The sequence below is a fragment of the Panicum virgatum genome, chromosome 4K (genome assembly GCF_016808335.1).
Source record: "Panicum virgatum strain AP13 chromosome 4K, P.virgatum_v5, whole genome shotgun sequence".
NCBI classification, from domain to species: Eukaryota; Viridiplantae; Streptophyta; class Magnoliopsida; order Poales; family Poaceae; genus Panicum; species Panicum virgatum.
Window position 1 is genome coordinate 8,248,092 of NC_053139.1, and position 17,961 is coordinate 8,266,052.

The following is a 17,961-nucleotide window of genomic DNA, read 5'->3' on the forward strand; positions in this document are numbered from 1 at the left end:
TGTACTGTGTTTCGAAAAAAAGGCATAAGCACAACACTATGCATGACAAATTAAGAGGCCTAGATAGGGAATTGGAAGATGGCATACCGTTTTCTGATCTCCGAAACCTAGGAGCAGTACAGTTTTAAACACGTTGCTACAAAGAACATAGGGGGTTATTCAAGAGTCTTAGAACAAGTTGGTACCAAAAAAAAAAAAGGAAAAGGGTACTAGCTAGACCATACAAATTAAGCGCCCTGGATGTTTGCCTGACAACTAATCTAGCAAGCTACTCGCGAACTGATCATGTTTGAAACACGCAGTCAATCACGCGTCCTTTTCCGAACGCAACACTACTAGTACCTTATCTCCATGACCCGAGGTCATGAGCATACGGCCAAATATAGCTGTGACTGGACCTCCGATCCGGAACATGGCTGGGCCGGCGTCATGCATGAGCTCGCTCGTCTGTCACTTCTATCGCCGCTAAATAAGTTTGAGGAGACGCGTCGTGTTTCACTTTCCGCCTTGTGAACGCATAGGAAAAAAAAATCGGTTCACACGCAGGGTCCTGGCGAAGAAGCAGCGACCTAGTTTGAGGAGGAGCCGAGCATCCCGGAGACGACGCACATCACATCGACGTGCCTGGAGGAACTTACACGGCCGTTTTGCTCTTCTCAAATGCACGCGCACAGGAACTCTGCGTGGGAACGCTAGCATATAGTATTGCGATCAGACGGTGACTATGCATTAATTGTTCTAGGAATCTAGGCTAATCTATTATCATATTATTTGACTAACAAACGAAATCTCCACGTTTGCTCTTAAGGTTTAGAAAATCCCACATTAATCGGAGAAAAAAAATAAAATTACCCACCATTGCCATTACGTTAAATGTTAGCCAAAAATATCCTTAAACATAAATAAATATAACCCACCATTGCCATTAGATAAATAATTCAATCCAAAACATAACAGCTTTGGTATGCTACGAGCTACCCTTACATATACATATAACACACCATTACCATTATTAAATAAATACATAAATTCAAAACATAACAACTTTGGTATGCTACGAGCTATGAGTACCAAATAGAGAGAAAGAGATAAGAAATAAAATGATGTGATATATTTAGTGCTGTAGGATCTTAAAAGAGAAAAAAATCCCAAAGGGAATGCCATGAGAGCTCCAACGCCCATATCAAGGAGGAATATGTTGATATGTTGATTCATGAGGCGACCCCGGAGGATAATGAGAAGCAGCAATGAAATTAAAGCCACTGCCATGGGCATCCATTGTGATGACGATAACTCTCCAACCTCAGCAATAATCATAAGTTCATCATCTAAATATATCCACACTCAAAATCTCAAAATTATTTTACAATCAACGTTAAAACAACAAACTTAGATATACGGAGACAAAATGACTCATCAAAATTGAGGTAACACTTTAACACATCTTGATTTTTCTAAAAAATATTGTTTTATGAGAGCCAAAATAAAAAAGGTTGTAACATAATAGATACTTACATCTAACCGCACGAGTAATAAATAAACAATTAAAAAATATTTTTATAAATAGTAATATCTAGCCGTGCAAATGCGCGGATGGCCTTCCTAGTTTTCCTTAATTTGTTCAATCTCTCCCATTTAGGCCAAAGGTACACATCATCAATCAGTCAGCTAGTTCAAGTGGCACCGACCACAGTTAGACTACAGATAGGTACCATGAGTGATACAGCTGATCATATCCATCGCAAAGACTGCAGTTTTTCAAATCTGACATGATGCATGTACTGCTAGGAGTGAATTAAGGAGACGAACCCAAACACAAATGTTCCCTCGCGTCAACGCGCCGGCCGGAAATCCACGCGTCATGGTCATGACTCACGAGACAGGCGCTTCATCGGATAAGCAGAGGCGGATATCGATCACCACCAGACCAGTGCGCTCCAGTTCAACGAAATGGACATGACTGATGAATTCTAAGCTGGTGACACCAACTGCGCGCATGAATGCAGCAGATGCGCTGCACTGCAACTTGTGGTTCACGGCCAGTCTCATCAGAGACCCTCCTTTTCAAGCCTGACGTGCTTGCTCCCACTGCGCGGCGCATCATTTTTCTTGTCCGACATGCCATCAGAACGTGGCAAAAACTCAAGTAGAAACAAGAACGCTGCTGCTGGGTTAGGTTAGCTCCGGTCAGCATTTAGATTCAAACACCCCCTTAAGGCCTTGTTCGGCTAATCCCGGTTGAGGGGGGTTTTTTTTGCGACCATGTCTGAGCACGTTTTTCATTAAGATGAAAGCAATTACAAACACAATTTTGATCCCGTCAAATAGAGCTTTGACCGATACAAGAGTACAAAGGACTAAAAACACAGAAACACTGAAAAAACGCATACACAAGCGAGAAAAACACAACAACAACAACAAAAAACAGCAGCAAGCAACACCCGAACCCAAAAACCTAGCCGAAACTACACAACTGAACCTGCAAAAAGAATTACACCGCCACAGGTACGAAGATCTGTAACACAGACAAGGTGGCAAAGCATCCACCCGATCAACCAACAACGACGGCAAAGCATCCGTCCGAAGAGAACTCCAACCAGCGACGACGACGGCAAAGCATCCGCCAGCACAACTCAGCGACAAAGTATCCGCTAACGAAGAGAGGGGCGGCAAAGCATCCGCCATCTAACGACCAACGCGACATGGACGATGTAGAGAAAACTAAGCGAAGGCAGGTGCAGAAGTGGATCCCCTTCGAGAAGAGCTTCCAAGACAATGCCTTCAGGAAGAGAGCGACGCGAAAGGCACTGTCGTCGTCCGACCAAAATGGTCTAGGATTTCACCTGGAGAGCTCACCGAAGAGGAGGGCATAGGGAGAAAGAGTGACGCCTTCAACAAGGTAAGCGACGTCGCCGTCACCGGCCCGCAAGCAGACCAAGACTTTCGCCTTCACCCCAAACCCAACTCTTTGACGACAGCAGACGCCATCATGCCGGGACACCACAAGCAGGGCGCCCAGTAGGGAAGGGCGGCGTCCCTGAGGCGGCGGTGGGCGCGGACACAGCCCCCTAGGTGACCAGGGGCGCAGCCACAAGCCCCAAGGGCCCCCGGCGGCAGCGGCGCGGCACGGACCGCCGACCGCGGCACGTCATGTTTCCCCGGCGGCGGCGGCGCGGCACAGCCCCCAGCCCGGGCGGTGGCGATCCGACTGGGGGCGGCGGATCCGGCCTTGGGGGCCCGGATCCGGCGAGGAGTAGGCCGGGACCGGCCCCGGCGGCGGCGAAGGAACAGTGAGGTCCCAAGGGCGGGAAGAAGAAGGAGGTGGGAGAGAGAGGAGAGGGCGAGGGGGAGCGAGCCGCGCCGACTTCGGCACGGCCACGGGCCGCCGCCACTACCGCCCGGACGGAGGCCACCGGCGGCGGCCACCGGGGGCGACGCGGGGGAGGGGTAGAAGGCGGCGCGCGGCGTCCCCGGGTCGCTAGCGAGAGCGACGGGGGGAGGGAGACTCCGTGTTGCATCTACTAGGCATCCCGGTTGAGGGGTATTGAGGGGAATTTTGATTTGTGGGGATTTAATCCCCTCCAACCCCCTCTAATCTCCTTCAATTCCCTTGCAACCGAACATAGCCTAATTAGATGCAATATTGGATTAAAGAGGATGATCCATCAGATCATGCTATCACAGCAGCCGCAGGCTAGTGGACGAAAACACGCATCACGTCGGTGTACCGGCCCGGAAGAAGGAGGGAAATTGACTTGACGGGGCTGTTCCTGCGGCCAAATGCGCACATGCACACCGTGTGGAATCGGCACGAAACGAGCGAGCCAGCCACTGAAAGAAAAAAAAAACATGCACACACACATCAGCGATAGCCAGCCACTGAAAAAAAAATCCGGCCGGCGGTCATCTTGACCTGCAGTCGTGTGAGACGGCGACGGCGGCGGCGCGCACGCGGGCACGCGGTTCGGTTCGGTTCCCTGAGGCCAGGCCCACCGTGACAGCAGCGAAGGGCCCACATAGATTTCAGTGTTATGCTAATGCTAGTACTTAGCAGTAGTAGCTTTCAGTGTCTTCTTCTAATTAAGTTTGTACTTAGTAGTAGTAGCATGCTTAATTAAGCACCATTCTCTTGGAACTCCAGGAAAACCATTCTTTTTTTTTGAAAAGAACCAGGAAAACTATTCAAGATGCACCTCTGCAATTCACTCGCAATTACATACAGTACTTGTCATATCTACTGTCCGGAAGTTCCAAGAACCTGGTAAAAAACTGACGTGCAAACAGAAAAGGTTAGCATATGCTTGTAGCGGTAAGCTTTTTCTGTGCAATTGGCTAGGGATCAGTCGCTAGCTAGTCACGCTAGCAAGAAAACCACGCGATCAGATCACCTGACCGGTTTCAAACAAAACCGTGGTCAGATTCCTGCTGTTTTCTCCTTGTTCGATCGATCACTAGCCGTGCTTGTTTATTTATTTGTTGCCGCGCGCCCCAGACTGATCTGAAGCAGTCAAGTCTCCCATCGAGCCGCCGAGCAAGAGAGCAGCGACAGCTCGATCTGGTCTTCTTAGAAAAAACGAACGACGATCGAGCCCAGACCAATGCAACTCTCTCTCCCATCAGGCAGGCCATCACATCAGCGATGCCGTGCACAGTGATCGGTTTTTTTTTCTTTTCTTTCGATCTCAAGGACGTGCTTAGTGGCCGATCATGCATGCATCCTTTACAGCTAGCTAGAAAGTAGCTGCTGCCGCGATTTTGTCGGGCACGCGAGGCAGCTTCCTCTCGGCGTGCGCCCTGGATTTGCTAGGACGAGGAGGCGTGACACGCGTCGAACGAGCAGACAGGCCGTGCCAAACGACGGATGAAGATTAGGTCAGTCTCAATGAGAGTTTTATAGAGTTTCATGACATTAAATATTATCAATTTTGCTGACATGACAAGGAGAGAGAAGGATAGAGTTTCATGGAATGTGAGGAGAGTTTCATCACCATAAAACTCATCTGGTACAGTTACCTAGTTCTCAATCTATGTATCTGTGCCTATGAAACTCCCACTGATACTGGCCTTAGTGCCAGGTTGGATGGATACTTAATTATCGGACAGAGATCAAGCAAGTGCCTTCTTTTTTAAAAAAAAAATCAAGCAAGTGCCTTCTTTTTTTTAAAAAAAATCAAGCAAGTGCATACCAATCACTGCACTGGAAGACTAAGATTAAAGATGACGACATTGCTGTGCTCATCAACAAGGAAAATAAAGTAAAGGAGCTGCAGGTCCTTGGATTATTGCAGGCGCGTTAACTGCTTCCTCTCTTCGGTTAAGCCGGTAGCTAATAAGCTAGCAGCTCGGGATCGACGTGTGCCCCGGTGCTAGAGCAGTAGAGCAGCCCTCCAAAGGTTGCAGACGCCGGACGGGCTCGCTCGATCCGCGTCGGACCACGACAGGAACCTTATCTCCAACAACGCGTTGTCAACGACTTCGTGTATAAAGAAAAGCTACACTCTCTCCAGCCACCAATGCAATGTTTTTCTCAGTTTTATTTTTTTACATTACCTGCAGGTTTTTACTAATTATAAATTCACACTCCGGTTCGAATCTGCGCAACTGTATGGTCACTATCAGAAAATAAACACAATATAGTGTCGTGGACAGTATGGCCTGCCCTCCCATTGGCTCGAAAAAAAAAACAGCCTGCCACGTATTATTACCGCGTTGGAGAAAGAAGCAGGAAGGAGAGGCTCTAGGACAGGAAACCGCCACAGAAAAACCCAACCGATCGCACGCGCTTTGGTCTTTGGCTCCATGGGCGAAACCTAGCTAGCTAGCTACCCCTCACCCAGTCACCCTTGATTGATAATGTCCGATCGGCGCCCGTGCCCAGCTCTCGGCCAAAACTAGCATCGAGGAACAAGAGAGATACGATGTTACTTGGAGACGGCAATCATGTGCCCGTGTGTACCAGCCAGCCCATGCTACTACAGAATAATTCTTTGTTCCAGACCATTTGTCCCGGCAGCCTTTGGACCCGGGACAATAAGTGACTTTTGTCCCGGGTCCAACGGCTAGCCGGGCCAGCGGGGGACAGGGGTCATTTGTCCCGGCAGCCTTTGGACCCGGGACAATAGGTGGTTTTTGTCCCGGGTCCAACGGCTAACCGGGCCAGCGGGGGGACAGGGGCCTTTTGTCCCGGTTGGTGGATCCAACCGGGACAAAAGGCCCGCGTACCCTTTTGTCTCGGTTGGAACCACCAACCGGGACAAAAGACCCCCATTTTGTCCCGGTTGGTGTCTCCAACCGGGACAAAATGCCTTGGCCCCCTTATCCCCTTCCCTCTCCTTCCGCCCGAGCCATTCAGCTCACTTGTTTCTTGCTGTTTTCGGCTCGGGAGAGAGGAGTTCTTGCTCATTTCTTCACCATATTTGTGAAGATCTTTGATTCCCCATCTATCCATCGGCGCTAAAGGTTTGGGGCTTGTTTTTCTCTTCTTCCTTGGCTTGTATAGCTCATTTCATGCTTTAGAAATAGAGAAAATGTGTAGCTAGCTCATTTCTTGGACATTTAGCTAGATTGCATATGTAGGTGTGATTTCTTTTAGATTTAGATGAGTATGTGGATAGTAGAAATTTTTAGAATGAGTGTAGACACTTCATGTGATGTACTTGTATACATGACCATATTGTGGATAGTTGATTTTTGTATTCATGAATGAATTAATGAAATGAGTATATTAGAATTTTTTGTATTATGAATGGATTATTCTGACACTCTAGTGATGTATTTATTCAGGCTCACATTGAAACAATCTGGAAGCTAAAAAAATCTTTATTTCGAAAAAAAAGTATACGTCGTTAATCTCCATCCAACAGTGATGGAACTATCTTTCGGGAATACACGATGCGCTATAAGCACGTCGCGAATCGGTTGGTCACATCACCAGCACTTCCGATTGATAAGAAGACAGCATTTGACGCAGTCAGCATGGCCGTTGTTGTACTGAGAGCATATCAACGAGCATGCTGCCTGTGCCAAGTGCTGTGCCTATTAATCGTAAATGTTGGTGCTGCGACTGGCCGATTGGTGACATCCTTGTACTGCACCGTGTCCCCCCGAAAGGCAGTGTCATCACCGCAGGGTTGAGGTTACTGACATATACATTTTCAAAAATAAAGGTTTATTTTTCTTCTAGAGGGTTTCTGGATATTGAAAAGAGTGTACTCCTGGAACTGAAGGGTGTAAAGTAATTAGAAGTTATAGAGAATTCTTTCAATTAATTAGAGATTTCTTGAGGATTAATGATACATTTCGTCTTTTTTATATGATTTCATTGTTATTTGCAAGAGTTATTAATCTGATCATTGTAATAGTAATAGTAAATAATTTTTGCATTGTAATGGTAATAATTTATAATTTTGTGGAAAATAAAGGTATTTGTCAGTAAAATATGGCTTCAGCAGCTGGAGAGAGTGGCGCCGGTGGGGGTGATCGTTGTCCTTCTGGAGAGAAGGGCACTACTCGAGTAGGTCGTCGGTCCAAAAAACCTAGTGCTTTTCATAGGACAGCGCTCCGTTATTTGGAAAAAGAATATAGAGAATGCATGGCAAGGGGCGAGGAACCTCCGTTTGATCTTGAGAATTTATTGTGGCGTTACGGTTCGTCACCACCAAACTCGGAGGTTTCAGCACCGCCATCTTCTTCTGCGCCAGCAAAAAATCCGTTAGAGCATTCTGCGTTCCAACGCAAGGACGGTTGAAAACCTATGTGTTGTTGACCGAATTTTTAAATTTCATGTATAGTACTCCTTTGTTAAGTTCTGTAATGGATTAAGTACTCCTTTTAATTAATCAAGATGTATGATGAATATTGCATATCTTTTAATTATTCATGTTATGTTACATTTAGTTTAATTTAGGTTTGATATATTTTATTTATTCAATATGTGTAAAGAATTCAAATCGATTTATTTAAAATGCAGATGGACCGGCAATGGATGTACAATTCTGACCGATGTTCGAAAGAATTCATTGATGGCCTGCATTATTTTTTGTCTGTGGCTGAGGTAAACAAGCAGAATGGTTTTATGTGCTGCCCGTGTGTTCATTGCAACAATAACAAGGATTACTCATTTTCAAGAATTCTACACAGCCACATTTTCGCAAATGGTTTCATGGAGAAGTATGTTTGTTGGATGAAGCACGGAGAACATGGGTTACCATGGAAGACAATGAAGAAGAAGATTTTGACGACCACTTTCTCGGGAATGCTGGAATCGGTGCATTCGATGACGATATTCCCATGAAAGAGCCCGAAGTAGATGTAGTAGAAAATGATCCCAGTGACGATCTGGGGCAGGCATTGCACAATGTGCAGGCAGACTGTGAGAGTGAAACGGAGAGGTTGAAGTTCCAGAAGTTGTTAGAGGACCACCATAAGTTGTTGTACCCAGATTGTCAAAATGGATTGAAAAAACTTGGCACCACCTTGGAGTTGCTGCAATAGAAGGTGACAAATAGTGTATCCGACAAGGGATTTGGTGAATTACTCAAACTTGTTAAAAAATACTTCCTAAGGACAATGAATTGCCTGCCACAACGTATGAAGCCAAACAACTTGTTTGCCCTTTAGGATTGGAAGTGCAAAAGATACATTCATGCCCCAACGACTGCATCCTCTACCGAGGCGAGTACGAGAATTTGGATGCATGTCCCATATGCAGTGCATTGCGTTACAATATTAGAAAAGATGATCCTGGAGATGTCGAGGGGAGCCTCCCCGGAAGAGAGTTCCTGCGAAGGTCATGTGGTATTCGCCTATAATACCATGTTTGAAGCGTCTATTTAGAAATAAAGATAATGCTAAGTTGATGCGATGGCACAAAGAGGAACGCAAGAAAGACTCGATGTTGAGACACCCCGCTGATGGGTCGCAGTGGAGAAAAATAGATAGAACGTACCCTGAATTTGATTTGGATGCGAGAAACATAAGATTCGGTTTGAGTCGGATGGCATGAATCCTTTTGGTGAGATGAGCAGTGGTCATAGCACTTGGCCTGTGACTCTTTGTCTGTACAATCTTCCACCATGGCTCTGCATGAAACGAAAGTTCATCATGATGCTAGTGCTTATCCCGGGTCCAAAGCAGCCCGGAAATGACATTGATGTGTACCTAAGACCATTGGTCGAAGAACTCTTATTGCTCTGGGGCGATGAAGGTGTACGGATGTGGGATGAATACAAACAGGAAAACTTCAACCTACAAGCATTGTTGTTCGTAACGATCAATGACTGGCCTGCTCTTAGTAACTTGTCAGGACATTCGAAGAAGGGATACAAAGCATGCACACACTGTTTAGATGATACCGATAATATATGGTTGACTCACTGTAAGAAGGTTGTATACATGGGTCATCGTCGGTTTCTTCCCATCAGGCATGCGGTACGAAAGAAGGGCAAGCATTTCAAAGGCCAAGCGGACCACCGAACAAAATCGATGCACCGTAGTGGTAAAGACGTCTTCAACATGGTAAAAGATGTAGAAGTTATTTTTGGAAAGGGATCTGGTAGCCAACCTGTTCCGAACGAAAATGGAATGACACCCATGTGGAAGAAGAAATCTATATTTTGGGAGCTACCATATTGGGAAGTCTTAGATGTTCGTCATGCAATTGATGTAATGCACCTCACAAAGAATTTTTGCGTCAACCTGATAGCATTCTTGGGAGTGTACGGAAAGACAAAAGATACAGTAGAAGCACGTCAAGAATTGCAACGTATGGAAGAACGAGATGCCTTACATCCACAACAGCGAGATAATGGACGACAATACTTAAGTCCTGCCAGCTATACTCTTAGCAAGGAAGAGAAAGAAATCATGTTTGACTGCTTGAGCAGTATAAAGGTTCCATCTGGATACTCATCCAATATAAAAGGAATATTAAATTTGGCATAGAAGAAATTTATAAATCTCAAGTCCCATGACTGCCATGTGCTTATGACCGAACTTCTTCCAGTTGTGCTGCAGGGGATTCTGCCTGATAACGTCCGGTTAACCATCGTGAAGATATGTGCCTTCCTCAACGCAGTTTCTCAGAAGATAATTGACCCGGAGAATTTGATAAAGCTGCAAAACGATGTGGTGCAATGTCTTGTTGGCTTTGAGCTGATATTTCCACCATCTTTCTTCAACATCATGACACATCTTCTAGTGCACCTTATCAAAGAGATTGATATCCTCGGACCAGTATTTCTACACAACATGTTCCCATTCGAAAGGTTCATGGGGGACAAAAGGGGTGGCCTTTTGTTCCGGGTGAAGCCACGACCCGGGACAAAAGGGCCTTTTGTCCCGGGTGGTGGATTCACCCGGGACAAAAAGGCCCCCCATATATTTCCTTCCTCTTTCGCCCTTCCCCCTAACACTTGGGCACAGTTCTTGATCTGCGCCGCGCCGCCGTCATCTCCCCTGCTCCCATCGCGCCTCCTGCTCCGCCGCCGTCCCCGAGCGCCGTCGACGTCCCCCACCATCCCCGAGCGCTGCCCGAGCTCCGCCGCCTCCACGCCCCGGCCGCCTTGGACAACGACCCCGCCAGGCCGCTCACCGGTGCACCGCCGTCCTTCCCCTGTGCCACCTCGTCTTCACCGCCCCGGCCTCCACTCCGCGTGCGCCCTCGTCTTCGCCGCCCTCGGCGGCCTCCACTGCACGCCGCCGCGCCGCCACCCTCTCTGCCACGCGCCACCGCGCCGCCAGCTCCGCCTCGTCGTCCAGGGCCGCCGCCCTAGCATTCCCCGCCCTGTGTGAGTGTGGCCGCCGACATTTTCTTTTTTCTTTTAAAATTTTATGTTTACGTAATTCTTTTTTAGAATTATATTATGGATATAGTGTTTTATTTATTATATATTAAGTAGAATTGATTTATAGAGACATTATTAGAATGCAATTATGGATATAGTGTTTTCTTTATTTATAGAGATATAGTGAGAATTAGAGAGAATTTATAGAGAAATAGAGAAGGAAATAGAGAATTAGAGAGAATTTCTTTTATGATGTATTTATTATTTAATTATGTCAATCAAAGACTTTAATTATCATATATTCATTATTTAATTATGTCATTCAAAGACTTTAATTTATCATGTATTTATTATTTAATTATGTCATTCGAAGCCTTTAATTTATCATGTATTTATTATTTAATTATACCATTCGAAGCCTTTAATTTATCATATATTTATTATTTAATTATGTCATTTATATTACTTCTCGAGATCGCAAACTCGCGCTAACACACAATCATTTCCGATAGTTTCCGATCGTTACCGATACCGACCGAATTGTTTCCGATAGTTTCCGCTCGTTACCGATACCGACGGAATCATTTCCGATAGTTTCCGATCGTTACCGACTGGTGCCGCCTCCGTCCCCTGCTCCCCCCCACCGCGTGAGCCCAACGTCCCCGAGCACCGCCGCCGTCGTCGTCGCCGCCCAGAAATAACTTAGTGAAATTATCGATAGAATATTTCTTTTATATTTCTTGAATTACTTAGAGAATATTTCTCGACCTCATCCATCGATCGGTACTTAGTGAAAAAACCGTCTAGAATATTTCATATATAGAATATTTCAAATTTATTTCTTGAATTACTTAGTGAATATTACTCGACCTCGTCCATCGATCGGTACTTAGTCAAATGCTCGCAAATATGTGGATTATTTAGAGAATTTTTAAGGGTTTTATTTGTATTCATATTTTAGTTACGATGGACCCACGACACACAGACGCGAAAGACGAACAGTTCCTGTTGAATATGATTGGCGAAGGTCAAGGAGATGTCCCTGAACAAGCTGATGATGGCAGCAATACCGGCATATATTTGAATATGTCCGGTGATGGAATTGAGCCACCATCTATTCAGGATGACGCTGCTGCTGAACAAAGTGCTAATGTACATATCACAACTATACTTATTTGTAGTGACAATCATATTTTCATCTGAATCTATATGAATACTATGAATGTTTTTTTATAGCCGTCTGGATCATTGTCGCAGCAGAAAAAGACAAAGCGAGGCCCAACAAAAAAACTGGAAGGGCGGTTCATTATAACGGAAGTTGGACCAGATGGCGAACCGATCGCTCCAGAAGCTGCCGCCAAAAAATTCATAAGACAATCCGGATGTATTGTCAGGGACCACTTCCCGATCAGCTTCAGGCTCTGGAAAGCTTCCAATCCAAGCGAGGAACGGGATGCGGTACCCGAAAGAGAAAAAGAATGGTGCTGGCGGGAGCTTAAGAAAAACTTCACGGTTCCAGCTGAATCCGAAGAGATAAGCAAGCACTGGACCCTGAGTAAGATGGCCGAACAGCTGTGATCATTCAAGAAAATTTTGACGAAGAAATATATCAAGACCGGGACCACACCCGTATTTACCGGCGAGCTCGAAAAGCTCAGGGGTCACTGGGATGCATTTGTGGAATACAAGTCTTCAGAGCTTGGGCTTCAGAAGGTGCAGAAGGCCAAAGACAACGCCTCGAAGAAAGTGTACCATCACACTCTAGGCCAAGGAGGCTACAAGCTTGCAGTACCCAAATGGGAGAAGATGGAGCAGGATCTGCTTGACAGAGGCATCCAACCTGCGACCATGAATTGGCCTGAAAGGTCAAGGACCTGGTTTTATGGTCACGGGGGAAGCTTGGACCCATTGACTGGTGACTGCATCTATGGGCCAAACATCCAGCGAGCAGCCCAGAGACTACAGGAGGCCATACAAGCAGCGGCCGAGGGAACATTCCAGCCGGATAGAGAGAGGGACGAGCTGACTTACGCCCTTGGGAATCCAGAGCATCCGGGCCGCACAAGAGGCAAAGGCGTGGTTCCGTGGAAGTATGGGTTCAGGGATTACATTGAATCATATAGAAGCCGGCAAAGAAGAAAGAATGATGAGCGGGAGCACATGCGAAGGCTAGAGGAACGGCTCATGTCACACCATCAAAGACTAGAGGAGGAGGTTCGACGCCAAGTGGCCATAGCAATGAGCCAGCAACAGCAAGCGCAAACGGTGCCTCCAGAGCCTAATGTCGCAGCCGATCACCTGTCTCAGCGGAAAACCAGCTGCGCTTCCACAGACGTCGCCGTCGCCGAGCCAACGGGGATCCAGGCCGCAGTTGAAGCGTCGGCCCCGCAGCGATTTCCAGTGGATGAGATCACCCAGCGGACACCTTGTGACCTGCAGACTGCCGTTAAGAACTTAATGTTCACTGTTGCGTACGGTACCGCCATGCCAACCCAACCAGGCGACGTGTACCACGGGCAGCAAATTCCGCCTTGATACACAAGAGTTGGCGTGGAGCAGGTGTGCCAGGGTTGGGAGATGCTCGAGCTTGATATTCCTGGAGGCGATGGGGAGAGGACACTAGCAGAAGCCATTCATGGCTACATCCTATGGGATAAGCGATACATTGTCCTAAAGTCGGATGATCAAACACCAAGACCGGCATCTCAGCATGCCTCTCCAAGACCGGCATCTCCGCAAAACTCCCCAAGGGCAGCACTGTCTCGGCAAGGTTCACCGGCACATTCTCCATCACCATCATCTCATGCGCCGATGAACACTCAAGCGTCATCGTCGCCTCCATGGTCACCCCCTCCGCCGCCGGCAAAGAAGCAGAAACGGCCGCCGGCAAAGAAGGTAGCTGCACCGGCTAAGGAGCCTCCAAAGAAGAAGGAAAAGGAGAAGAAAACCAAGGAGGCTCCTATTAAACCCTGGGACATGAGCCTTGAAGAATGCGATCGGATAACTCAAGAAAGTGTTAAAGAGCACTTCAAGCCAAAGCCGGAGCCGGAGCCCGAGAAAGTGATAAATCCGATAGATTTGAAATTTTTTAAGGGAATGTGCAAAGCAAATAAGAGAAAATTCATTCCGAGAGACCCCCCCTTCAGACTACGAACGCACAATTATCAAAACTACTAAGAAAAAGAAGAGACAATCAAAGTCGTCATCGTCCGACGTTCCACAGCTCGGAGCCCAAAAGAAACAATCAATAGAGCCTCTCGTAGTGGGACAGACGACGCAAGAACAAGACTTTGTTACATTTTTGAAAGAATTAAACCTGACGGCGGCTTAGATTGCAGGGGGAGAAGATATTCCAAAGGCCGATGTGGTCGTCAAATGGACGTTTGAGATCGGCAAAACTCTTGTACCCCCCGAAGTAGTGTTCGTGCTTCCAACACAAATGTATAAGCTGCACCAGCACTACATGCTTGCGATGGCCGATTGCATCTTCATGCAGGGCGCAAAGATTAAAGATGACGATTTCTTACGGGGGGAGCCCATTATATGGATAAACTGGGAAGAAATTTACCAACTATTCCATTAGGAGGCCCTCTACATCTCTATGGTCGGCTTGTGGGTTCTGTAAGTATTTTACTCTCCTTACGTATTGTTTTGCATGATCTCAACATACTGATCTCTTGATTTATTCGGTATCATGTAGAATGGAGATACATACTTGCAGAAGAAAGGGATACTCTCACCTCGGCTTCATCGACCCAATTACTTGTAATTGGAGGCTTCTACGTGACAATTCCAATGAGATATTCCAAAACATGTTCAAGTACATAAGCGTTCATCACAACAAGCAAATGATATTGTTTCCTTACAACTTTGCGTGAGTGATTCCTTCCGTCTAACTCTTTCTATTCTGTAATCGAATTGTTTAAACCTTAACTATCAAGAACTACCTCCGTATAATCTTGCAGTGAACACTGGGTCCTAATTGTCATAATTCCCGATAAGAGCCTACTCGTGGTTATGGACTCATTGAGGAGACCTCCAGAACAATACGAAAACCTTCTTAACATGATAAAAAAGTAATTCTACCACTACTTCATCGATGACCGATAATTTGAATCACTTTGTTACTTGACTATAATTATTCTAATCATGCACAAGATTTGTAAAATATTCGCTAAAAATCATCCAGGCAAATTTAACAAGGAATTGAAGATCAAGACAGATTTTCCGGTACGCACTTGGATGATTCGTTGCACGATTCATTAGTTTTATTATATATTCATGTAAATATCTGATAATTTCTTCTCTCTTAAAGTGTATGAGGCAGAAACAAGGCACTGTATTGTGCGCATACTATGTATGCGAGAACATCCATGGTCTGGTAGGTCCTCCAAAGGGCTGGACAGATTGGGAGGAGGAAGTAAGTAAAAAACCTGTTAATATTTGAACTCGTATTTTAATTAGTCGAAATTAATTATCCCCTTTTTCCATAGGTCGGGGAGATGCGCGATAAACTCATACCGGAGGAAAAGATTATGGCGATTCAAGAACAATTCTCCGGATTTATTGTTGAGCAAGTCCTCGATCCAAAAGGCGAATTCTACTATGATGGAATATCTAATATTGACAATCGCAACAAGTATGACAATATACGCGTATATATGTAATTAAGAACGAATATACCTATGTAAATATATATGTGTGTGTATGTATTAAATTTCTATTTATGAGTATGTATGTATTAAATTTCCAAAAGGCGAATTCTACTATGTAATTAAGAACAAATATACCTATGTAATTAAGAACGAATATACCTATGCAAATACGATGAAGTATGTATGTATTATATATATAAGCACTCCAATAATATATATGTGTGTATATATATATATATATATATAATATTGGTCCTAGACATTTTCATATGTAAAGGAATTCACATGTATAGATATGTGTATACATATATATATATAAGTGAATTAATTTATATATGAAAACTATCTAGTACAAATATTATATAAGTAACTATATATATGTATATATTAGTGGAGATCATACACACTGAATTCCAATACATAAGTTTAATTGAAATGCAAAAGTATAATTGAAATAGAAAAAGAATTGAGAAAAGAAAAACATGAAAAAAGGGACATTGTGTCCCGGTTGATAACACCAACCGAGACAAAAGGGTGCGCCAGCCATGTGGGCGCTGGCAGCACCTTTTGCCCCGGCTGGTGTTACCAACCGGGACAAAAGGTCCTCTTTTATCCCGGTCGCCAGACCCGGGATAAAAAAGCACCCCTTTTGTCCCGGACTGGCGTTTCCGGTTGGGAAACCGGGACAACAGAGGTTTCCCAACCGGGACAAATCAATGTTTTTTAGTAGTGGTAGCAGTTAGGGAAGGCCATGCACGCGATTGGTGGTGCTAGCTTAACGTACGTACAGCACTCCCCTGCTGGCAATAGCTGCAAGAACAAGCGACATGCCAAACGAGGCAAATTTACCGCCTTTGACAAGGAACGAACAAGACACTACACTACTATAGCTAGCGACTTAATTGTTTAGCATGTAGCTAGTATTGTCTCTGTGCCGCGCCAATGCAAGTAAGCTCTGCCGAGCTGGAACCCAACCCGGCCATGCACACTCGAGCGATGGATGAGCCATCGCATCGGTTGGGTTAGCCCGACCGTGATCGTGTCCCGTCCGGCCGGGTCGGTGGCTGTATAAAAGGAGGCACCGGCAGAGCGAGCGCCTCCCTCCCCACGCACTCTCCAAGCACAGGGCACGCACCCCGAGCCACCACAGCTCTAGCCTCCAGCCGCCGCCTCCGCCGACCATGCCCGCCACCGCCGCCGCAGGGAAGAAGGCCGGGAGGTTCGTGCCGAAGCGCGGGCAGGTGCTGAGGAGGGTGCTGGCGAGCCTCTTCGCCTGGTCCTGGGTGCCGGCGGCGCGCCGCAGGCTGCTGCAGCTCTGGCGGCGCCGCAACCGCCCCCCTCGGGGCCGCCGCGGGAACCGCGTCCCGGCCGGCGGTGGCCACGTCGAGCCGGAGCCCGACGTCGCGGCGGCCCGCGCCGGCAGCGGCACCTCGCCCGCGCGGCGCGCGCACCATGCCACCACTAATTATTTATCCACCGACGAATCGATCCCGCCTACTTACTAAGTTAAGGTAAAATATTACTACTGATGCTGGTGAAATTTCCTGGCTGTTTATATATGCATGTGTTTTCCGGCCGTTTTCCTCCAGGTTTTCGCTTTCTTGCTTGAATTTAATTTGAATCCCGGCGCGTGACCATTTCTTCTTCCATTCATTCTTCAGGTCAATTCAGATTGTCCAAGAAGAATAATTCCCTATCTAAATTAAGGTCTCGTCTCGCCACGCCGGGGGGTGACGGAGGAGTCGGTCAACGTGTCAACTGGCTCATCGTTGCTCGCGGCCTCTCACTCCCCCTGTGTGGCTGTGTGTGCCGAATTAGTCATCTTATTATTGTTTCATTTTTTTATTTATTTCTTCATTGCTCTTGTACAACTCGGGGTCAGTCGCCGTCGTCGTCGCGACACGTCAATGACATCATTGGTGTCACGAAGAAGAAGTCCATCATGATGCATGTATATGTGCTCGCCTCCTGTTAGCGGCAAATTAATTAAGCTTGTAATACAAAACTAAATTGCAAGGGATGCGCTCTAGCGCGTTGTAAAAACTCTTTCTTCTATCTTAATACAAAGATGCTCAATTCTCTTGCCTATTCGATAAAAAAAAATAATTAAGCTTGTGTAATTTGCGAGCAAGTGGCAGTTCGTTCTGGATGGACGCAGCTTCCTCTATTCAGTCATAATATACAATCAATAAAAAGGTGTCGAATTGTTGTATATTTTCAGTCAGTAAACGTTTGAACAAACATGTACTTACTTCACTTGATCCGTTGCCCATTCAATGTGCGTTTCTGCCTTCCTCCAGGCCGACTGTAACTCTGCTCATGTCTAGTTAATAAAGCACTGTCCTTTTTTTTTCGAACTGAGCACTCTCTTTGTTACCAGCAAAAAAAATTGTGCAAGTACTAGTGAATGAAAGAAACGAAAAATTTGAGCTATCCAATATGAAATGACGTTTTGACCCTAAGAACAAGAAAAGGCCAGAAGCCATGAGTGCTTGACCCGCAGTTTTCCAATCCGGCCCAGA

General features: G+C 46.0%; 1 long non-coding RNA gene across 1 annotated transcript; it reads left to right on the forward strand.

The window, feature by feature from the left end:
- Nucleotides 1-16,444: 16,444 nt before the first annotated feature.
- LOC120704612 lies at nt 16,445-17,549 on the forward strand. The gene is made up of 2 exons (XR_005687625.1): nt 16,445-16,950; nt 17,101-17,549. It is a non-coding gene; the product is annotated as an uncharacterized LOC120704612 (long non-coding RNA).
- The last annotated feature ends 412 nt before the right edge of the window (nt 17,550-17,961 follow it).